Source organism: Rhyacophila brunnea, unplaced genomic scaffold, assembly GCF_057557595.1.
Source record: "Rhyacophila brunnea isolate RB1 unplaced genomic scaffold, BYU_Rbru_1.0 scaffold_11, whole genome shotgun sequence".
In the NCBI taxonomy this organism is placed as follows: Eukaryota; Metazoa; Arthropoda; class Insecta; order Trichoptera; family Rhyacophilidae; genus Rhyacophila; species Rhyacophila brunnea.
This window is the reverse complement of record NW_028232763.1, coordinates 3,548,855-3,574,163: the sequence shown is the minus strand read 5'-3', so window position 1 is coordinate 3,574,163 and position 25,309 is coordinate 3,548,855. Positions and strand designations below refer to the sequence as shown.

Here is a 25,309-nt window from a genome sequence, read left to right as displayed (position 1 = left end):
TGTTTTCATTTGTTGCTTTCTTGAATACACATACAACCTATTACCTAAAAATTAGTAATGTACCGTTTTGAGGAAAAAAATAAATGGTCACGTAAAATAATATAATATAATATGTTTATTTATAACCGGTGGCGGCTCGTGGATAAGACATCTGGGGGTGCTGCGGTTGATTAAAAATAAAAAAATAAATGTTTACTTGGATTATATTTTACTATTAACATCAAAATTAAATATAAATTATTAATTATATTATTAATTAAAATAAAGAACTTTGCATAAATTGCTTGCAGAAATAAATTTTAACAATGTTAATAAATCAATAAAGCTATATTTCTTTCCTCCCTGTCGCCCGCATGCTCACGTGCTAACGCAGAAAAGGCGAAATACTGTCGGACCAGCAGTACCGATCACGCTTTTAGCTGCGAGCCCCGCTCCCCGCGCCCTTCTTCTCCACTCGAGCATATCGGGTCACTTTCTGATATTAGTACCGCTGTGTATGATAATTATTGGATGTATCGGTGCGCGGGCGAGCTTAATACACGCTTAAATAATATTTGATATTTTCATATCATATACATAAATTGTGTATATTATAATATTACAGTTTTTCACCCCCAAGGTGCTGCAGTTCCGCAGTGCATATGGACGAGCCGCAACTGTATACAATACGTGTTAATTTATAACTATATATGTTTTTATACTTATAAATATATTTTTTTAAATGTTTTATTATTTTAATTTTTTTACTTCGTTTTCTGTTTATGTTTTATTACACGTTGTGAACGTTTAAACTTGTAATTAATTATATTAACACGTGTAAATATTTACATGGATTGAATAAAATTAATTAGTGGCATTTGAATAAATAAATAAAAACCGGTTCACGTACCCTACCCCGCCCGCGCATACAATTGAAAGCGTCTCCGCTGTCACGAGAGAGCGATATTAGCGTTGCGGGAAGCGCCCTAACGATCCCCTTTCACGAGAGCCTGCGTCCCGGAAGTAGGCGGGTGCCGCTGATGGGGAGGCGGGGCGTTACCGGAAGTAACGAGGACCTCGAGGCCTTGCCGCATGTGTTTTTGAGGTCTGGGGTAAGAAGCGGACGACTTGCAAGGTCGAAATTAGGCCGGAGAGGAAATGCCATTGTTGCAATGTCAATGTCGGATAGTAAATTACTATTCTTCGGCCGTTAGATGTAGTGATGATGAATACCCCATCATAATGATGTTTAAACACAATATGTTATATTATAGCAAATGGTAATCACTTTTATTCTTCTTCTTCAATTATGTAGATACTTTATTATAATATTTTAGGTGTCAAGAAAAACCAAGCATTACTTTTACAAAATAATAGGGATGTATGTCCTATTCTTTGATTCGATTCGATTCAAGTATATGTACCAGTGGCGAAGGGTGGAGATAGGCTGTTAAGATCAGCCATAAATAGTGCACACTAAACTATGTCAGTCATACGTATTTGTTTTCATTGAAATAAGACTACAATTTACAGACGATGTTCTTTAGTTTTTATGATTCATTTTAACCTCGTGAAACCAAGCCATAACAAATAATAGCCAAAAAATACTCGTCTATCTATAAAATATCTAAAATTATGCAATTAAATCAATCATTACTTTGCATATTTTTTAGATACAATAATATTTTTTATCCATTACTTATAGTTTGGTTTAGGCAGGACTTTATAAATTTAAAGAAATGAACCAACAAAATGTGTAATGTGTATTCTTAATCCAACGAAAACAAATAAGTATGAATGAAAAAGTTTGCACAATTTTGTCGTATCGCCCAAAATAGGTAAGTATACCAAAATTATTATCGTTTGGTTTGGTCAGGGTTTAAGTGATTTTTAAAAACTAACCAATATCATCTGTAAATTGTAGTCTTAGCTCAATAAAAATAAATACGTATGACTAACAAAGTTTAATGTGCACTATTTATGGCGGATCTTTACAAACTACCTCCACCCTTCCCTACTGATAGGTACCTACCTAATAAAACTTCGATTCTAAATTTGCAATATCGTATTTTTTAATTAAGCTATGTAAATCATTTCTATGTACAAATAATAATTAACTTCTGGATTTATCATCACTTTTTTAACATTTTGAATTTAGTCTTAGATTTTCTTCAAATCGTTGGTAAGCATTATCTGTCTACAACAAATAGCATTTAAAAAATAGAAATAGGTATGTAGACTATTTTAAAGTAATTTGAAATTCATACTACTAATAGCTCCGGGAAAAAATCTACAAGGTCCGATTGTAAGGAAAACTAGAAAAAATTGACTAATTAAATTTTATCACACAGCTCGACCATTTAATCCATTTGTATACATGTATGTATTTATAATCTATTTGCATATTCACAAAATTTATAAAATAATACCAAGTTAAGAGTAACTGAAATTTGATGACGTTCAAAGATATATTGAAAAATGATTGAAGACCTTTCATAGATTACCTATAGATTTATAATCACCACACACGTTCAAATTATCCATACTTCTAACAATGAACTGTGTATAATATTAATAAAGTGTTCAATGGGTACTTACATAATATGAACCATGTGTACAAGATGTGTGGAGGTTGATAATTCAAACTGGAACGTATTTCTCACGGCAGCGACATCGAAGAAAAATCTTGTGCGCATAACCATAAGTGACAGTCACCTGTAGAGTCAAAAAATATAGGTAATTAGGTAAAATATCTTCTACAATAAATGATGTATGCTGATGTAGGTAAATATTGCAATAACCAGATAACGAAATAAATGATGATGTGACATCCATGTATGAAAATAAGTGTCACTAATTTATGTTTAAGTCTTCCTCGTTTTTTTTTTAATTATCATCGTCAGACTGAGTATATCCTCTGTAAGATTAACTTCAACTAACTCCTTCCACTCTTCTCGGTAACTTTTTCATTTCTAGAAGTTTTTTAGTTCAATAAAAATTGTTTTCTCGGTTTACTAGATTAGTTTTTAGATTTCGAGAGAATCTCTAAAATTATCAAAATTAATTTAAGAAATTCAAATCACAATCACAATCAAAAGCTTTTTTAAAACTTTTTTTATGCCTCATTTCTTTAACCGAAGATTTCTTTATATTCTAATTGCGATCGGCAGTGTTCTTTTTCTGTTTCAACTTTTTCCTCGAGAATTTCATTTCGAGAAATTAAAATTCTTGAAATTCAGAAAAATTAATTTCTCGTTATATTCAAGATTGACTTTTCCCGATTATTTCCCGCAATTTCTCGATCACAACATCTAGTCCCCAGCCCTTTGCTGCAACGTGCATCTGCCAAACTATTGATCACAAACCACAACATCACAAGCCATTATCTGCCTCTCTATACGCAGTTTTCTTTTATGGTATTATTCTCGTTACACCCAACATGTACCTTGCCTCTACTTTTCTATGCCACATTACGCTACTCATAGTTTTTGAAGTTCTCATACATTGAGGGTCCATGTTTCACATGCATAACATGAGCACGTTGCTTGAACACTTTAGGCACGCTTGGAGGTCACTTTTTAAGATAGGTAGGAACTAATCAGGGGCCCAAATGCGCTCCATGGCAGTTTGGTAGTGCGAGTAAACCCACCATTCGTATCTATGTGGCCACAACCAGAGTTGGGTTTCGGGAATTTCTCGACGGGAATTTTTGAGAAATTTTCGACATTTCGAATCTCGAGAATTGAAATTTTTAACAATCCCAGATCTCGAGAATCTTTTCTCGGGATTTCTTTATTATCAAATATTAATAGGCAAACGATTTTCTATATGAAAAAAAATTGACACAAAACGTTCAAAGACTGATCGGGGCATTTAACACAATTAAGCCAACGTCGACTCAAAATGAGCGCAATTTTTGCAACATCACGGAATTCTGTGTCTCAAAGCGTTTTGAGACTGTCAGATGCAGCGATCGACAGTCTTTGTTTTTTGAAATTCTATTTTAATAAGGAATTTTTTGAATTATTTTTGTTTTCCTACTTCCTACTGATTTTAGGATTTTTACAGGTTTTTTTTTAAATTTCCCGATATCTCGAGCATTCTTTTCTGGAAATCCCAAATCTCGAGAATTGAAAATTTCATCATTTCGCGAAATCCTGAATCTCGAGATTGAGATTTTCTCGGGAAATACCCAACTCTAGCCATAACTAAATTTCAACAAATAAACTGTAGGTACTTGTATATTTTGTTTCCCTATTTGTTTACAAAGTGATCTTTTGACAAGGCTTGTTGTTGGTCATGTATTTATTTGGGGGAAAAAACGATGAAGTTTGCCAGTATGAATTTTCTTTTTTACCGCATAGAGTTTTAAAAAAACTAAACAAACCAAATTTAATAAACGACGATATTATTAAAAAACAAACATGAAAGTTATTTCATAATAAAAGTACCTACATATTGTTATAATAAAACTACATAAAGAATATTCACGAAACTTTTACATAATATACATAATACAGGCGGAAAAAAATAGGTTCCTACTGAAAATATTAAATTATACGATAACTAGTAACTAACTAACTAACTAACTAGTAACAAAGGACTGAAACAGAAGTCTGCAATATTTCCCTTTTGAAGTTATACTTCTTTATGCGCGTTTGGAAAATCAGATGAGAGTGTATTTTTGGCGTGTGACATGTACTTAACACATAATTTATTTTTTCACACAAAAATAAACGCACTCGATTGGATTCGAGCCATCGATTGATCGGTTATCAGCCGAAGGCACTACATTACGCCACAGTATGATACTCCAATCGTGACGATTATACAGTATAATAGATATTATAGTTTAGAATTGTTCCATTGCCTAGGCAGCGAATTTATTACTGTCGGCCATTTTCAATTCCTTACGTAAACAAACTATTAAACGTGATAGTGGCAGTTGTTACTTTAAAAATAAAAACAACGATAAATAATTATATAATTTAGTAATATAAGTTAAAGTGTATAGAAATAAACCAACGGCGTTAAAAGAAGCGGTCCTTTTTCTCGAGTGTGTAATTTAACAAGATAATTAAGAGCTAGTCAAAGAATCTAGGTTATCACAAGTTTTGTTTTTGTTTTGTTACGCCAAAGAAGTATAACTTCTAACGCGCGTACATAAGTAGATACACACACTGATTATTTTTTTTATACCTATTTATAATCATAATAACAGGAAGATGGCGAGATAGTAATTCAAAATAAGAAATTATACGTAAAACATAATTGCAACGTAGTCATCCAGATGCGAGCCGGTTGTTATAATATCCGAATGCCTGATAACCAATTAACGTCTACCTACATCATATTATTTAAAGGTAATATTGGGGTCGTCCATATATCTAAAGTTATATCACAAGGCATGTAATATGATTAAAAAGGGGATAGGGGTGTTGTAGAAAAAGTGACGTCATAAAACTAATTTCGTGAGAACATTATATTGAAATCGATCACTGGGGTAGTTTAAAGTAACTAAGGCGAAGCAATTAAACACATAATTATAAATTGCTTGATTTAGTAGACTTCAAAAACATTGCAAAACCTAAAAGCTTTGCTTAAAATCGATAAACGGCTTGAATTATTCAGCAAGATTGCATTGTACTCGTGTGGTAGGTTTATATGCAAATAATATGCACGTTAAGATTTCACAAAGAGATTGCAATAATCGATAAACCTGTGAATTTCAATTTACAGAAGGCTTTAAAATGATGGATTTCATTAGATTTTAATACACACTCATACATAATAGATAACGGACAAATTCATGTGGACGTCTCAATAATAACTATTGTAAAAGCGATTGTATATAAAGCAACTATATAAAGAAATTGAACATCTAAGGATACCTACTAAGAAAGGCTAATGAGTAATGATTAAAATACATAATTATGCTAAACTTCACATGTAATATAATATAGTATAGTTATTGGAAGATATAATATAAACAAGCACCGACCAGCATTTGAAAGCACATCTTCCATTCCGCCAAGGCAACGAGCTTTTTAATTAATCAAGGTAATGGAATTACTAATATGATTAATGAATATAGATAGCGTCCGGTGATGACACTTGCACAAAATTATTATTTTATGAATATTAAATGCATGCAGGAGGTATGCCGATCGGTAGCTTAAAGTAGTACTTCTCAAAGTTTCTCATACTACGGCCTCCGAAATAAGAAAAAAATAAATCCAAGGCTCCCCTCCCCAAAAAATTTTGGTCTTTAGTAACCAATAGTACTTTATTTATCATGAGGTACATTTTTATTAAAAATAATAGAACATTTCATTTACTTGCTTGTAAAGCAAAAATTTAAAAAAAAACTTTATTACTGCTACCCAATGACATTATTAATGGATGACGCACTCAATACAGTAGCTAGCAAGTAAATTCGCATGTATAGGTAGGCGTCACGCAATTTCCAGTATGCGATATCACGCATCGGGAATTTGTAGCAATATGACCTCTATTGTAATGGTGTTACAGCAGTGTTTCTAATGTTTGAGCAAAATCAGAAAAAAATAAATCCAAGGCTCCCCTCCCCAAAAATTTTTGGTCTTTAGTAACTAATAGTACTTTATTTATCATTAAGTACATTTTTATTAAAAATAATAGAACATTAAATTTCATTTACTTGCATGTAAAGCAAAAATTAAAAAAAAAACTTTATTACTGCTACCCAATGCTGCTACCCAACAAAAATATTTTAATGAGAGGGGATTGATTGCATATTTTTACGTAATAAATCAATATCCGGAAAAATGTTTGAAATGCTAATTCGCAGGGTTTACTCCAAAGTCTCCGTTGATAGACACGACCTGAATTTATTTTTTATTACCAGTAATGATGAAAATTCTGTTTCACATATGTAGGAATATTGTCGCAAAATGAATTATGAATAAAAATGCTGCTTTTGCGATTGACGATTCTTGCTGTCTGTGTACCTTATTTAAAATTCTGCAAGACTTCTTTCATTAAATTCGACTTCATCTGAACAACCAATTCTTCTCGAGCTGCCCACATAATATGATCATATTTTAAGGATTTAGCAAATGGTGTTCTTATGCAATTGCACTTTTGGTATTCATTTAAGTTTGGGAAATACTTGTTGAAAACTTGAGTAGTACTGGCTTAAAGGATCAGCGCATCTATTCTATACATAAGGCTGCTATCGGCGGCTATCGAGGGTAGTTTATCATATTTATGTATTGAGGTATTATAATTGTTACAATAAATTAGTTGTAATTGTTACAATACGTGCTATGTTTCAACAGCACCTCTCTTGGTTGTGTTAACTTTTAGTGCGAGATAGACAGTTTTAACAGTTTAGTTTAGACGGCTTACTTATTGTAACAATTATAATACCTCAATATATATGATAAACTACCCTCGATAGCAGCCTGGTGTATAGAATAAATCCGCAGAGCGTTTATCCGGACAGTGTAAAATGTGAGTTTGAATCCCACTTGGTTCAAGACTTTTCTAGTATTTTTTATGTGTATGTTTCTAACATTCTTAAATCTTGTGTATATCCAGTAACTACTGGATATATTTTTTTAATAATGATGATTGAATTAGCTGCAAGATATTTCACGTTGCAAATTCATTTGAAACAAACTGTAGGTACACCAGTCGTATACAATCCGTCGTGTCATTTATTATTATATTACCCAACAAATACCCAAAAGAATCTCTACCTTTCCCTGCATTGTTAGTTGCGGTCAGTGACGTCCCGTGGGGATAGCCAGATTGAGCGTCGCTTGGGGTGGCAGTTACTCAAATGGCGGCAAATTGAGGAAAATCATTTGATTCATATAGATTTTTTTAAATATAGAAATAGTTACCTAAACTTAGTAATAACGAAAATATCTTTCCATTAAAAAATTCAGCTCACTGGTTTTGTCGGGTTTTGCGATATCTAGTTTACTTCCGTTGCCCTTCGACGTCCTCGGTGATCAGAAACGACACGCGCAGATTTGCGAATAATTAGTCTGATATTTTGTTGGTAATGTTTCCATAAAACACATTTTCTTAGATATTGGACTCATGAAAGGATGATAAAAATACTGTAAGTATATAAAAATGAGGCGGCATTTTGGCGCTGCCTAGGGGCGGCATTTTATCTAGGGACGCCACTCGTTGCGGTAAAGTATACTTATCATTGTTATGCTATACGCACATTTAATTAAAAATTATAACATGTCTATACTTGGGAGATAATGGGTAGGTAGGTATACCATTATCAGTGATAGGTACTTGTTTCGTGTTCCGTTCGTTAATAATTTGAAATACAATAAATTGACCCTACAATAGATAGTAAATGGTTGGCCACACCGCCATCTCCGGCATCTGTCAAAAACCGCAAATATTTCAGCACAAATTCAGATTCACTCAATTAATCAATTCCAAAGATTGTTAAATGTTCGATTTATTAAATCGGATTGCACAAGAGATTGGCAACGTAAAGGATATCTCACTCAACTCCAGCTTGAGAAAACCATTTATCAACTCCGGTAGCCAATTAAAAATATTTTATCCTATTTCCTCACAGAACAATAAATTAACAAGCAAAGCAAATTCTGTATTCGTTGTGTTTCACCCTCAATTTAGCATAATATGTACTTATGCCTTCTCTATAAAAGTATAAAACGATACCTCCATATATCGTAGTCAACCTAAAACAGGTTAATAAAACTATCTAATGATTATATTACATGCAAGTCGTTCATTTGTTATTGTGCACTTTTACGAAGATAACTCTCGAAATTTGATTTCATTTTAAATTCAGTTATTTAGATGAAAAATAGCGTAACATCATAAAACTTTACTATATAAATAAATAAATAATGCAAAAACGTCTTGTATTCGTATTACAAACGTATAAAAAGTTTTTGTTTAATATAATCAACATTATTTAGGGTAATTAGATGAACAATTACAAACACCCTTCGACCGACTGACTCTCAATGGCCGTGTGGCTTAAGCTCCAGCCAATAGTGTCGAGGGTCCCAGGTTCGAATCCTGGGTATGGCAAGTGCACATATTGTTTTTCAATTTGTGTGTGGTCAGAGTATGGACCTAATAGGTTGAGCATGGTCAAAGAAGAAGAAGAATTACAAACAATTTGCCATTCGATCATTGTAATACAACGTCAAAACAGAAGACCATATTTCAATGCGAATACGTAAAGAATATAAATATAAATCTTAGCCACCTATTCGACAAAACCATCTTTTTGTGGAATCGCCATCAAGTGATTTAATACGAAAATTTCATATGACTCTAGTTATAGTCCAATAGTGCCTACTGCATACCCGTAATCCAATTAAAATTGGAAACGATCAGTCCTTGACAGAAAGCCACCTTCCGCTAATTTATGCGTCATATAAACATTAATAAACCAAAGTCACATAATTTAGCATTGTAAATATAATGTCTAAAATTATATCGCTGTGAAGGAAATAACGCTTGATAAATGAATAAAACAGCTTTTCATTTGCTTTACTTCCGTAACCTGAAATTTGCGTAGTAAAATTATCGTCGGTCATAGAGTGCGATGTTTAGTTAAATACAGTTTTTTTTTTTATATGAAAATGAGTAATAACAATCGTTGTTTGATTATTTTCACAGTATTCGTATGAAATTATGTAGGAAAGCAATATAAAAAGAGCTTTCTATTAATTTATTAAAAAGTTATAGGTACCTATTGCAAAAAGCTTTTTAAGAAAGTGACAAATGCGACAATGGACATCAATAATGATAATAGGCATTTATACAATCATACTAATTGAACAATTGCGCGTATATCAGGGATGGCGAACCTATGGCACGAGTGCCACTAGTGGCACGCGAACATCGACCAATAAAAATAAATTCAGAAAAGGTATACAAATGAATATTATACCTACTTACTTACATATAAAAAAATAATGACTGACACTTGAGAAAATTGTGCAACATGCGGCCCGCGGCGAAAATATATACCTACCTAAAAAAAACGAGCCGACTGGGAAAAATTGACCAACGTGCGGCCCCCGTGGCGAAAATATTTTCCTAAAAAAAACGAGCCGACTGCGAAAAATTGACCTATCTGCGGCCCGCGGCGAAAATATTTTCCTAAAAAAACGAGCCGACTCTTTGGCACGTCAGTCGAAAAATATTTTTTGGGAAATATTGGCACGCGTATGCAAAAAGGTTCGCCATCCCTGGCGTATATGTTATTGTAATAAGTGTGTACTTAGATTTTTAAATTATCTGAAAACAATATAAGATTAATCCAGCATGCTAAAATCACTAATTCTTTTTCCTCGTCGTCACCCTCGTGTGGTCGGTCGATCATATTGGGGTATTGTTCTACATTAAATTCATATGGTTGAATTGCAAACCACATCCTTTAGAAATGTGGTCCGAAGGGAAGAGATGCACGTCCCAGCTGTTGAGCTCATCGGGCCGTCCAACCTGATCGCCACATAGGCCAAATATAATGCTTTAAAAACAATTGCAACGTCTTATTGTGGACGTAGAAGTGGCAGGGTTGTGTAAATAGTGGTTGTTAGTTTTCAAAATTCAATTAAACCTGCCTAAACCAAGGTAAATATTAAATTAAGTTATTTTCAAGGATTTTTTCGAACAAGTACCATGTTTCTGAAGCTGTAACAAATTATGTAGGTAATTAAAATCGTTACTATTACAAAAAAGTATTGCCAATTTAATTAGTATGAATGTCACATAAGTTGCCAATGAATGTCACCAAACAATGAATTCGTATCAAAGAATGGCAAGGATAAAAGGAATTAGGAGGAAAATATTCCACGCAAAACAAATGATGGGGGCGGTTTATCGAAGCTTTCCGAGAAATTTCCACAAATATGTACCCACAACACATACATAAGCGTAATGCAAACAAATACCCTGTCGTTAGATTCCGATGCAGTGTTTCAACGTCGGTAATAAAAATTGCGATAACAACCCCTAACCTTCCATTTACGTACGTGGGCATATTGTACGAAATATGTAGACAATTTATATTATGAAACGCGTATAAAATTTTCAAAGAAAATCTGTGTAAATATTTGTTTTTCCTAATAGATATGGTACAAAATATTATATATTACATATTTCTTAATATTATTTCTTGGTCGTTGTGAAACTTCTGTTAAACCGATCTGCTTCGCCCCATTCACACAACAATGGGGTAGTTATGTAACTATTTATTTGTTTTACTATTATTTATCACGCCCAAAAGATTTATTTCTGCGGACTTACATAATATATAATATCTTGAATTTGAAGTAACACGAAGTTTTTTCAATGTAGAAATAATCACAAGTTTAAAAATAATAAATTAACATTTTAAATCATAATTTCTCCCAACCCTTCATGATTCTCCAATGAAATTTGTCCATCCCCTCCACTGTAATGTCGTTTTTCTTGGTATTTAAAATGTCATCAGACTGATGCTCCCATCCCGTAGCACATTTTGAACCTGTAAGCGAAGTTAGTTAGCAAAATCTGCCGAAATCGCCAGAACAACAATGAGGTCACCTCACGCGTACCGCGCGACATCGACACCCGCATCACTCAATGAACTTTTTTTTTATTATGTTTTGCATGCCTGCGCATTTTCGATTCATGTCAGAATCGCGTGTTCTTTGTTTTTAGTGGTTTTCTCTGTGCATTTTATATTAAATTATTATCTATGTATGGTGCTTACGTATATTATCTGTGGATGCAATATTGCAAGTAATTTTAACATTCGCACACGTAACTGTTAAAATTAATTGAAATTAGCATGAATAATGAATAATAATTCAAAATACTAATAGATTAGAGTTGGCAGTCTCCATCTTTGAATTTATAGAGATAGTGACAATTCAATATATTCTGCGGAATGATGAAACCATAGACTAAATTTGTCGCCGTACCAGCTTGTGACAGTACGTGACGTGATCATAATGTAATCACGGATGGCACATGAAGAAAAAGAAATATATTAAGGGGTTGAAATAAAAATAATAATATAAAATAAATATCGTATACTTACAGTTATTACTTATTACATTTCGGTAGACACAATGTGGTTTCGGCCCACATACCCTGCAACACGAATAGATAATTTTAGTTTAAACGCGATAAATACTGAAGTGTAAGTGATATGATTTATCACCTTGTTTATGTTACAAGAAGGTTTCTCTTACTTTAATAAAATATCACCAGTAATTAATCATGTTAATATAGCGTTTTAAGCACGAGAGGGTTAGAGGCAGAGTAATTAACTTGGACGATTGTACAAATAAAACGCTTAGTGTACCTACAACAAACTGCCAATGAAAATATCGCATGCACCGATGCTGTCTTAGAATTTCTAATGAGTGTTATTAATTCCTCGACTAGAGAAAGGGAAACGGGATCGTTAAACCCCCTTTTTTATTAACACTGACAACACGATATAAAAAACACGAATATAAAGTAAAATGCACTTCGACTGTGTTTAGGAAAAAGGGCGTAACCCACACAGAACAAATTTTACAGGAGAGGCAAAAACGTTTTTTGAATGATTTTGGTTTAATATTAATAAAAAAATAGGCACACATTGGGTGCATGATGATTGATGATTTGGTGTAATATCTTTTCGATCTACTAATAATTAAAGAAGTTATTACAGAAAATCATTAAAATTGAAGGTAAATGCTTTTTTCCTTAATTTAAAACATAATTAAAGCCCAATTAAAACCTGAATTTGAATAATAAATCGGAATTTGCGGCTTACTTCCTTTTTACAGAACGTGTATTTAGTTGTACTATACATTGTTAATATATTCTAATAAAAGCACTTTTCGAAAAATCGAGGGTTACGGCCTTTTTCCTAAACACAGTCGACTTGAAAATAAATAATCACAAAAGAAATGTGTCACATTTTTAATATAATATAGTAAAATAAATTAATTCTAATGGATTTAAGTTTTATACTATTCCATTTAAGTCGTTTTTTGCGACCCTGGTTTAGCCTTCCGGCATCTTCAGGCGCCGTGTACGCTCTCTAAATGTAAACACACACTGACAACGAACACTCTTAACTCTAGCTTACATAATAAATCAAAATTTGAGAAAGTGGCTGACATCCATTTCTCGTAAAAAAACAAAAGCTGTTAATACAAACCTCTACTCTGTGGAGGCCCTTATGATACTATTAGGATCGGACATAGTCGAATAATAATAATAAAATAATAATATATAATAAATCAATACAATAAAGTAGGTAAAAACTCCATTACCTACCTATCAAGTCAAAGGTCACAAAAAATACAACAAACAAAATATGAATAGTTGAAGTGTCAGTAAAAAACCTAATTAGTATAAACCCTATCTTATTAATAACAATACACTCGATAGCATATTATAATAAATCGCCAAAGCCTAATAATAGATCTTTATAAACAATAAAAATACTACACTCAAGAGGTGTAAATCGTCAATTCTAAGAAAAATGGTCATATATTGGAAAATAATTAATGGAGTTAACTAATGGGATATTAGTCTTTAATAATTAATACTCTTACATGGTACCTACTTTATTATAACAATTTTTTTAAACTATGCATATAAACTCGATAATATTAATATTAAAATAAATAAGTTTTTCAAAGGCGCCGTTCATATATTATGACGTCACACCTTAAAGAGTAGGGGGTGGTAATTTATAATTTATTAATTAAAATAAAGCACAATGTGTATTACTAATTTCAATCCGGACCTATTTTGTGGTGAATTAATTGATAATATCCATTTGAAGCAGACGAAACCGGTCCTGATTATTATTAAACTAAGAGGAATTAGACGATGTATTTCCGCTGTATGATATATATTCCGATGTAGTAAGAGGTTGTGATTCAGAAATCTCGAGATTCGTTTTCGAAAATTTCGAGAATTCTCATTTCTCGAAAAATCACCAATGAGATTCTTGATAAATCCAGAAATTGACGCTAGGCTAAGCTGTTGATTGCAAACGGAATTAAAAAAAAATAATAAGGTCTCGACTTTTAATCTGAACGAAATTTCCCAGTATTTTTTTTAATAAAAATGAAAAATAAATTGGGAAGAAGTTATTTAGTATCTAATAATGATAAGAATAAAAAAAACCATTTTTGAATTCTCGATAAAATAAATATACTTACTTGATTTCGAGAATTCTCGAATCTCGAAAAATTAAAAAATCGGGAAATCATAAGCTCTACTTATAGTGTTAAAAATGGTGGAAATAAGCTGTCTATACAGGAAAAAAATAGAATAACATTATATTAAGCAGAAGTAAAATAAGCAACAAGTATCTACTCAAAAACTTGAATTATTCATACCGATAATGATAATAATGTCGATCAAACTCAACTTATAACAATTTCAATGTCAAGTAAATTCAATTATAGAAATGAATGTTTCAATTCCGTACAAATACTAATAGCAAAGGTTAGATAATAAACCTATTAACTTATACAATTTTAAATGCGTAGTTGGCGGATTGTTTAGTCATTTATTTGTGTATCAAAAATTACAAACTTATACTAAATATTAATGAATAAAAAATATGTATGTGTGGTGTTGGTTAGTGTAAAGTAAAGCTTCCCAACCGGTGTGCCGCAGAATTCTTACATAAGCATGTTATGTATTAATATATAATTATATTTAATGTGGTTGTTAATATATAGTTATATTTAATAATATTTTATATAATATATTTTAATTGTAGATTATTTTTTATTAGAAATTTAGCACTTTTTGTGTGATCTTTAATGTTGGAAATGCACAATTGTTGTGGAATATTATACTATAAAATAAACATACATAATTTGAAAATAACTTGGAAAAAATATATAACCACTAGAAACATTTTTTAATATGACGCCCAGCAGGACTTGAACCCTCTGGATTATGTATGTTAAATAAACAATGTTACATTCTCAAATCTTGTGATTCGTAAAATAAAAAAAAATATTTTATTACAAAATATATCGTATACGGCAACACTAGCTGTCCTGTGACCATGCCTCCGGCAAGGGAGTGTGGGGCTGACAGGGCTATAGCCTGGGGACCCGGCGTGGCGGGTTGACCGGATATGTGAGAGAAACACACATCATAAATTATCTTAAAAAAAGTAAAAAAAGAAATGTCCAAAATATGTTAATTCCAGAGTCTGAAAAAAATAATAGATATATAGGTATATAAGTATTCTGCATTGTGAAGTTTTGTAAATTGACAAATGTGCCGCAAAAAAGATTGGAAAGCACTGGTGTAGTATGTATCACATTTACAATACCATTCAATTATTTACGAAAAATATTGGTAAGCAATTTACTGCGGTATACAAATAAATTAGCAGTACTCATCATCATCATTATAATTATATCGGTTAGCAGCTGAGGTCAATCCTACAGTACTTATAACATCATAATTTGCTAAAAATTATTTATTGGGCTACCCAAGAGTAGTTGATTTTTTTTCAATTACATCAGATTTTCTCTCGGGTAGGTAAGAACACGAAATCAATTATTAAATTATGTTTTCAAGTCGTCATCAGCTGTCATAGTTTTGTATGTGTTTAGGAATTTCTACAATATGCACTGCCTATCGGAATTCTACTCTGTCTTATCGCATAATTTTACATCACACATATTTTAAGTTAACATTCAAACTCAATTCGATTAAAATTAATAAATCTCACTTAATACAAGCTAGAACTTGGATGACAATTTGCTTGTTTAGAAGCATCTGTAGTCGCCGGTAAAAACAGATGTCACTACCTGTCGATAAATTCTATAATACCTGTTTACCACTGACATACCGTAGATTCCTCCCAGAGAACTCAGAAATAATGGGAACTGAACCAGACGGGTGTGTAGAAGCAGGCAACCAATATCGAGTGCGGAAGAATACGGAATAAACTTAAACACGTGTCAAGAATACACGTGACGACTGCTCGCGGTTTATGCAATGACGTTCATTTAATATTGGTGTGTTGAATGATGCAACACACACTATTGCACGTCTATAATGCGTGATTCATTTTCGTATGTCACTCACACATTCAAAACGCTGCGTCAAAATGTACTGTATTGGAAGATAGCCCATCATAATTCTATTTATTAATCTGTTCTATAGTTTAGGTGTAGGTTTTCTCCTCTTGTCCATCCGAGCTATCGTATATAGATGTCTTTCAAAAAACATAATATATTAATATTACCTACCGCAAACACTAGTTTCTAAAATGTTATATACGCATATTATAATCTAATCGCATATTAAAACCAAATCTAATGTCACGGGTGTTATGCAAAATTGTAAATTAAATATTTCCGCAAATATGTAAATAAAAAGTGATTATACGGTAAATAAAAGTCTAAAAGTTTCTCTTAACCCTTATAGACGATAATCTTCTAAAACAGGGTAGGCGAACCTTTTTATGTAGGCGTGCCAAAATTTCCCAAATATTATTTTCCGACTGTCTGACGTGCCCAGCAATTTGCATGGAGATGTAAAAATAGTTTTTAAGAATCCCATTAAAAAATATGATATTTTAGATGTCATTCATAGAATATAGCATATACTATACCTATGGCTTTATCACTTTTTTCAATTACGCCATACATTTCGGTCCATTTTAAAACTGTCTGCCAGAATTACTACTACAAGCTCCATCAAGCTTTTGTTTCATATTTGGTACAGCCATTTTTGTAAGTAGAAATGAAATTGTTTGTTACTGTATTACTTACTTAGAGGCCATCCATGGACTGAAACCGTATGCGGTTTAGATCCGTGTGCCATACTAAACTTATGATTTTTGTTCATGAAAATATATTTTCACTAAATTTGTAAGTGTAAGTGTATGGTATAAACGGATACGATCAGATGCTTATAATATACTTTGTGGAAATATATTTCCATGACCAGAAAAGATAAGCTTAGTATAGCACACGGTTCGAAGCCGCAAACGATTTCAGTCCATGGATGGCATATTAGTTTGGTTATTTGCGCGTAAATTGATGTGTCAGTGGTCTCAAGCATTGTAAATTGATCAAAATTAAAGCTTCGAGGCGCGGTTTCCTCCACCGCCTAATAAGGTTAGTGCGATAATATTATATTAAAAGTAATGCTTATTCTTGGAGAGTATTTGCCTGCTATTTTTTATACAATGCGATCTATCGTTTACTATTATTATAGGTTTTTTTTCTTTTCAAAATAATACATTCGCATGCCATGCAAAACTATCTCGCGTGTCACTTGTGGCACGCATGCCATAGGTTCGCCACCACTATTCTAAAAATATATTCGAATATAGGTACTTGTTATATACTTGTATATCGACGGTTGTATATCGTAATACCAATCTCACTCCTACGCTACCAAAAACAAAAAAGACGAATCCAATATAAATTGTAAGCTACTGAGCTTTTTATTTCTCATTTTTATGCTAAATCATTTTTATATGAATTCGCATATTATAATATTATTCCGAGTTGTAGAAAATCCTTTTAGGACAGCACAACAGTAGCGTAGATATATAAATAGATGCAGGAAGTAAAAAGATACAAAATAAATCAATTTTTATTTGAGTTAGTCAGCCGAAACCGACGAACAAGGAAGCACGGGACGGAAACAAAACAATATCGAATTCTGTCCGATATAGAAAAAAAATACAGAGCAGTACTCGGTCATCTGAAATATGTGGCAGAGAAAAATAAATGCAACAACATCTATAATTTCTAATGGATTTAAGCTTTATACTATTCCATTTGAGTCGTTTTTTTGCGACCCGGGTTTCGACTTTCTGCATCTTCAGGCACTGTATGAACCAGTGGCGAAGGGTGAAGGTTGGCTGTTAAGATCCGCATTAAATGATGCACACTAAATTTTGTCAGTCATACGTATTTGGTTTCATTGAAATAAGACTACAGTTTATAGATGGTGTTGGTTAGTTTTTAAAATTCAATTAAACCCTGCGAAAACCAACCCATAGTAGATAATAGTAAAAAATACTCGTCTACTTATAAAATAGTTATCTAAAATTATGCAATTAAAGAATTAAACCATACATGAAATTGAATATTTTATATCTAATATTTTTATCTATTTTAGTTTGGTTTCAACAGGGCTTAATGAATTTGAAAAAATGAACCAACAATATGTGTAATATAATATGTATTCTTAATCCAACGAAAACAAATAAATATGAATGAAAAAGTGTGCACAATTTTGTTGTATCACCCAAAATATACCAAAAGTTTGGTTTCGGTAGGGTTTAATTGATTTTTAAAACTAACCTAAAATTAATTACAGTCTTCTTTCAATGAAACCAAATACGTAAGACTGACAAAGTTTAGTGTGCACTATTTATGGCTGATCTTCCTGAACAGCCTACTTCCACCCTTCGCTACTGATGTACACTCACCAAAAAGCAAATACACACTGACTTCGCAAAAAAATGACTCAAATGGAATAGTACAAAACTTAAATACATTAGAATTTTAATTCAAATTCCATCAAGTATCCACCTTCGGTCGTAGTATTAATATTAGATCTATTGATAAATTAGTTTCTATTCAAATGGGAATGGCTGGATCACCATTCAACTCAATCCAAAATATCTAAGCCCTGTCGAACATTTCTTTTTAGAATTGTTAATAATCATGTCCTTGCTTTTTCTTCTTACAAGGTGGTTGTTAGTAATTTTTGACAATCACAAACACCCAAGCTTTGAGAAAAACACATAAATATTGTGTCGAATATTGAATCGAACCCAGAACTCTCGGGCGGAATGCCAGTGCCTTATCCACTGCACCACGAGAGCCGCCTCTGTCGCACCTTGAAAATTGTCTCGTCTGGAATATAGTCATGAATCAAAATTGGGCGCGATGTTGCAATTGTCTTCCGTGCGCATGACTCCATGCCGGGTCAGTGACGTCACGTGGTAGGCCGAAACATGCGACATTGTAGTGCGACATTTTGGAATTATACCTGCGCCCGATGTCGAGTGAAATTTGTTGCTTTCGACGCCATTGTTTTTTTTTTAAACTAAAATGTTGCATTCGGCCAGTGTGCGGAGGTATATTAGGTTACATTGGTATTCATCCAATAAAATCAGATCGACATATTTGACTTGTTGCAGTCGAGACGAGGTTAGATGTGCAACGCGGCTAAGACTCAACGCTGTACTCCGGTGGTTGCGTTATGACGGTATTTATTGATGGTACCGCGTCATGGAACTCTTCAAAGAGTCAGATCAACATATTATTTTAGTTCAGGAATTTTACTATTTATTTCTTTTACGTCATTATTCACATATCGTCACCGTTCAGGCAAAAGTCACCAACACTAAAAACATAGTTTTGAGATATCGCAATTTGAAAGTTTGAAAATGCAGGAAAAATCAGATTTAAATGTTTTTAAAGTTTTATCTACATTACATTATTTTCTCATGTGTTTTTAATAATTTCTTTAAGGTACTTTTACTTTTTGATGCTAATTAAAACATCTAGAAGGTTTTGAAGGAGGTAAGGTAGCTCAATTATGGTTTGGTGACTTTTGCTTGTTAATAATCTGACCAAAGCGATCTTATTATAACAACATAAGGTAAACTATTCCTGTTTGGTTATTTTTGCGTATGTCAGACAAGTGTTAGAAGTTTTCAAATGACAAATCAGTAAAACTCACCATCCATAGTATAGTGACTTTTGCTTGTATATTTATAACGAAGGATTTATTTTTTTAGAGTCAATAATGTCTATTCACCTATAATGACTTTTGCTTGTTAAGATTTTATCGAAAGTCATTTAGTGGAAAACAAATAATTCGGATTTAAGCAATATTTTACTAACTAATGTACTGTGGTGACTTTTGCATCTTAAAGAACATAATTTTACGCTTCGTGTGACATACTCAACTCAAAACTGCCATTTTCAGGGTTGGTGACTTTTGCCTGAACGGTGACGATATAGATGACAAAAAAAATGCATTTAATCAATTAATTGGCTGTGTACTAGAACTATGTACAATTATTATAAATCAGACACTCCAATCTATATTAAGTATCAATCTGTGATAAATACAGTTGTCAATAGACAAATTATTATGTTTTACTTTATTTATATACGTTTTTAGGCTCCATTTTTACCACGTTTTTCTTAGCTCGTATTCTTGTTTGTCCGGTGGTTGTTTATCCATAACAAATCTTGCAATCGATTTTTAACTAACTTCCCGACTAGCTAGACATTTGAAACTTTTAGAATATATCAGAACACAATGCCAATGTATTCTTTTAATACTTTTAGCCATCTTTAAGTAGAATTGAATTAATTTTCAGTTAATTCCGTTTTGTATGAAAAGTTATTTCGGAAGAAATCCGTAATCCAATCCACTATTATTGGTTGCTAAGGGGGTGGTCCTAGCAACTAAATTATTAATATACACGTGCGTTACTATGGAAATCTAAATGACATTTCAGTATTCTATATTTGTTTGTTGCAAAATACCAAAAAAATGATTTTTTGACAATTGCCTTATCTGTCCTAAATAATTAATACATAGAATTGTCAAGTTTATATGATTCATCAGAAAATTGAAAAACGTTGTATATAAAAAGTTATTTTTATGTTGCAATTATTATATATTATGTAGACATTAGAAGAAGGTTAAATCGAAACATCTTTAATTTTAACATAATACAATAATATTGTAATAATAATTAAAGTGAATTATTTTGTACGAAAAATATGTCTGCTATTGCGCCCCTGATTTTATGGATTTCAAATAGAGTTCTCACGTAAAATTTAAAACATTTTTTATGCCAAAAAACTAGATAAATCATTCAAACTGCTCTAGTAAACGTCGTCAATTTTAATAAAAAAATACAGATACGAATAAACAAAACTAACAATGAATATTTTAATATAATAAATCACATTACGAGTAGATAGTGTATATACCACAGTGGCGAAGAGTCGTTACTGCACGGTTGTTTAACGTTTACATAAATTTAAAAAAATATATTTACACCATGTAATTATTATTTTGACCCGTTACTTATGTTTTGTAAGTGAATACCTAACTGCACACATGATTTTCATCAGAACTTCTTACGAACGTTATCAGTATTATCACAGCTAGAGAAAATTTCCATAGAGCGGTAGAGTTTCAGTACCAAAATCCGGAAAAGCAAATAACTTTTTATATTGGCTATATTTTCACTTCAATAGTGGACCATTTACTCCGTGAACGACCCATCCGGGCGCAATATCGCGGAGCAAATTCATCGTAGCCCAAGCAGCATGGCCATACTTTGTTGACTCTAAATAACTCACAGCATTTTATTGAGCTACGTCCCAAAAGACTAAATATATAAGTAATAGATATATTATATATTCTTCATAGCAGCATATTTTTATAATTCATAATATTATAATAATAAGATTTATTTTGTTTGCAAATATCGTGTGTATTAATAAGTAGTAATATTATATTATTATTATAATAAAATTCAGAATATTAGGTACCTTATCATAAAGTTTTAAAAATCGAAAAACGGTAGATAAAACTAAATAAAATAAAATAAAAATATCTAAAAGTTATTTTGAGAATGATATTTGAAGCAAAAATAAGTTAAGAGTAGGTACGACATAACTAATAAATAATATATACAATAAATACAGTGAACCCAGCATCCAAAGCATCAAACTTTAATATGAGAGGACCGCAAAGTTTTTCCTATGTATACCAGGTCACAGTCGTTGCATGTTTGTTCATAAAATGTATGTCTTATAATTTGTAAACGATCTGATCAAAAATAATCATAACTTTATTACATATAATTTAAAATACTTAAATAAAAATATTAAGAGAAATAAGTATCCGCTAATAAAGTCATGAATTTCGGGTTCGAATCACGGGCACGGAAAATTTACATATTGAATTTTAAAGTACAATATTCGAAATAATTATTACTTTAATTTATACAATACTCATCGCATCACGAATTAATACTCTGGGCATACGAAAAACCGGTTGACATTATAATTAAGGAACTTATTATACATATACATATTCAGCCCAAATGAAACTGATGTAATGTTAGTAAAAATAAGAATGAGTTTGTAGATTATCACCGTAATTTATCAATGCTTGTAAATTTGTATTGTGAAATTTCGCCGTAGACATAGCGTAGACCCATTGTAGCAGTACTGTTTTGACAATAGCACATTATAATATAAAGCTTTACGCAGCTTATTTTTTGATTACTGTAACGAATAAACATCGTAGACCTTCGTAGACCTCCGTAGACCAATTGTAACCGTATGTCGTTGATTCTTAACAACATTGACCAGTATTTTATTTGACTTGTATTGATCTGCTATTTACACAAACTAAGTAAATAACTATTTCTATTTCCATAACTTTTCATCAGCATTGCCTACTGCTTTAACATCGATTCATTTTTTTTACTTAAAAGTCATATACTATTGTATATTTCTTTTCTTTAAATGTTTTGACGTTGGATTGCCGTGTAGCCGGAATAGCACAATGCATTTTTTTTTCTTCATGGCATACAAAATGTTCTTGGTAAATGAATATAATACTATACACCTAACGGTATAGTTACGAAAATAAATGAAGTAGAAAAAACATGTCTTTAAATAACATCATTAGACATTTAAAAAATCGATAACATAACCCAGTACTGTAAAAAATTCGTTTGAGTATGAAGGTTTTCTTTCAATCGATATAATTACTATATATTCGGATATAGGATATGGTTGTTTTTAATGTTGACTCATTTATTCGTACGTTTACTAATCAGTGAACAATGATTACGTGAATGCAGAATACAGTTAATATTATGATAAGATTAACAATATTATATTATATGTATATTATTTATTGGCGACATACACTAAATTAACCCCTCTTCGAGGATTAGGACGAAACTAACTTCTGACTGTCTTATAACAAGGAGTTGTTTGCAATGCAGACTAATATTAATGTTAATGGTGTTATAAATCAGTTATAATGTGTGTAATAAACATTTTAACTGACTCCATATTCCAATAAATCGAGTCTTAGGCAACGGTTTGCACCGGGAATAGTAAACAAGGGCAGTCAAACGTCATCCCTTATCAGGGCGAGTTACTTAATTACAATTTTCGGAAATTAGCATTGATAATTTATAGAAAAATATTGTAAACTATACGATGTATGTATTGACCCCCAGCCGTAACCTATAATGACGAAAAATTAAAGTAGATATATTGACATAAGTAATAGAGTTGTTTAAACCATTTTCACTACAGTAGAGAAATGGTAAAGTATTCGCCTCTATATAAGTGGATCACGTGTTCGAAAACAGCGTCTAGTAAATTCAGATGTTGCTTTTAACTGTGTGTTTCATCTAGAGAAAATACATAATGGGTCAAGGAAATAGCTAAATAATTTATTAAAAAAGTCTCATAACCTACACTCTCTGGGAGGCAGTATAGTCTGATTAAAACTATATGAACACCCACCGCTTTAATGCGAATCGATTTTATATTATTAACTGAACCCTTCTTTAGATTCATATATATACATGTGATAGAAAAGGGCATAATATAAATATGTCTAAAAGCTAACGGGATTCGCTCTTAAATGCATGGATCTGCTGAAAATCAGCTCTACCGAAAACACCACGATGGATTATACCTAAAGCATAGATGTTTGACTAAGTGAATATTATAAAACTAAATACCTTACTGCATAGCTGGTAGATAAAAGCTTTAAACGTGAATTCAATCAAGAAATCCAAAAGAAAATATAAGAATGAGAAAACAACAATCTAGTTTACTCGTCTACCACTTCCCTGGAGACCTAAATGCAATCCGGTATAACAAATCCACGTACGACATATACCTACACACATAAATCTTTCTAAACAATCTATCTCCAAGGAAATTTTATTTATTCCTTTTATGTACGTAGTACAACTTTACTCCAACAAGATCGGTATGCTTTTAGAACGTTCGGGAATTTAGTTGAGCTTTGTTTAAACACACTTTTTGTGATAAATAGATTCCTGTTTCAAAAACTTTATTAATCTTGAAGTCTAATAATAAACAGTCTTTAAGGGTATTCGTAATTTAATTTGAATAAATTGTGTAGGTAGGGATAAAAGAAATGAAACACTCCGGTAAAATAAATGTAATCCCGTGAATAATACAAACATAGGGAAAGTAAGAAAACGGACAATTACAATATCAGTTGGTAGCGAACTGTATAACTTGTGATTTTTCTTACATTTATTGATTTATAACCAACTAGAAAAGCTATCAACTACCAAGGTACCGGATTTCATAATATTATATATATTACATTCATACATTGACGCGAGATCAGGTTACGTTGAATTTTTCAGACAAAAGGCCATCAAAGAGAAGACAGTAATTGTACTTTCCTATACGCTATCTACATCACAAGACGGAATTTATCTTTTTCTGCAAGTGGTTTGTTTTGATTACTAACCCTAGCCAGCCTTCTCCAATTTCCAGGCTTTCCCACACCGATCCAATCCTTGCGTCCATGTCAATACAAGTCTTTCTTTGTCGACTTCTAAATAACTTCCGCTGGGGTATACACCAGGCCAGGACCTTTCATGTGCTATCATCTGGAGTTCTTTTGATATAACCCACCCACCGCAGTCTTTTAACTTATAAAATCTACCAATGGCTTTCATTCAACAGTATTGGAAACTAGTATATAGTAATAGTGACAAATTTAATTTTCGGAATGGTCTCCTTGGTGTTTACAGCTTGATGGATTTAGCGTATGAGTACAAAGCTAGTAGGGACACTATACTTTATGATTTACAAAGATAACAGTGGTGTCATGATGCTTTAAATGCATGGTAATGTTATGGTATATAATATTCTCTCAACATTTAATATATTCTTTCCTCTGGGTTTCGAAAAGTTTGGAACCGGAAAACGGTAGAATGAGGACGGTAGCAGAGATTGGTTGTGAGTTGGATAACAGAGCAGGTGAGTGCAGCTCAGTTAAGTACACAAGATAGCGGATAGGCATATGAATCCAAAGAGGTAATGCGGTCACGTTTTTGATAGGTATACACTTGAGGTATCCTGAGAAAAAGGAGATTTTTTTTTTTACATATAGTGAACTTTTTCAACAATTTAAGACGTTCACAATATGACATTTAGAAACAAAGAAATATTATTAAAACAGTATTATATGAAGTTATTAAACAAAAGAAAAGTGT

General features: G+C 32.1%; 1 protein-coding gene across 1 annotated transcript in view; it reads right to left on the bottom strand.

Moving 5' to 3' along the window:
• LOC147078289 (serine/threonine-protein kinase NIM1) overlaps window positions 1–25,309 on the bottom strand; it is a 185,623-nt gene that overhangs the window by 82,834 nt on the left and 77,480 nt on the right. Inside the window, exon 2 of the mRNA XM_085958254.1 lies at window positions 2,578–2,694. The gene's annotated coding sequence lies outside the window, so the exon portion shown is untranslated. The remainder of the gene's footprint in view (window positions 1–2,577; window positions 2,695–25,309) is intronic.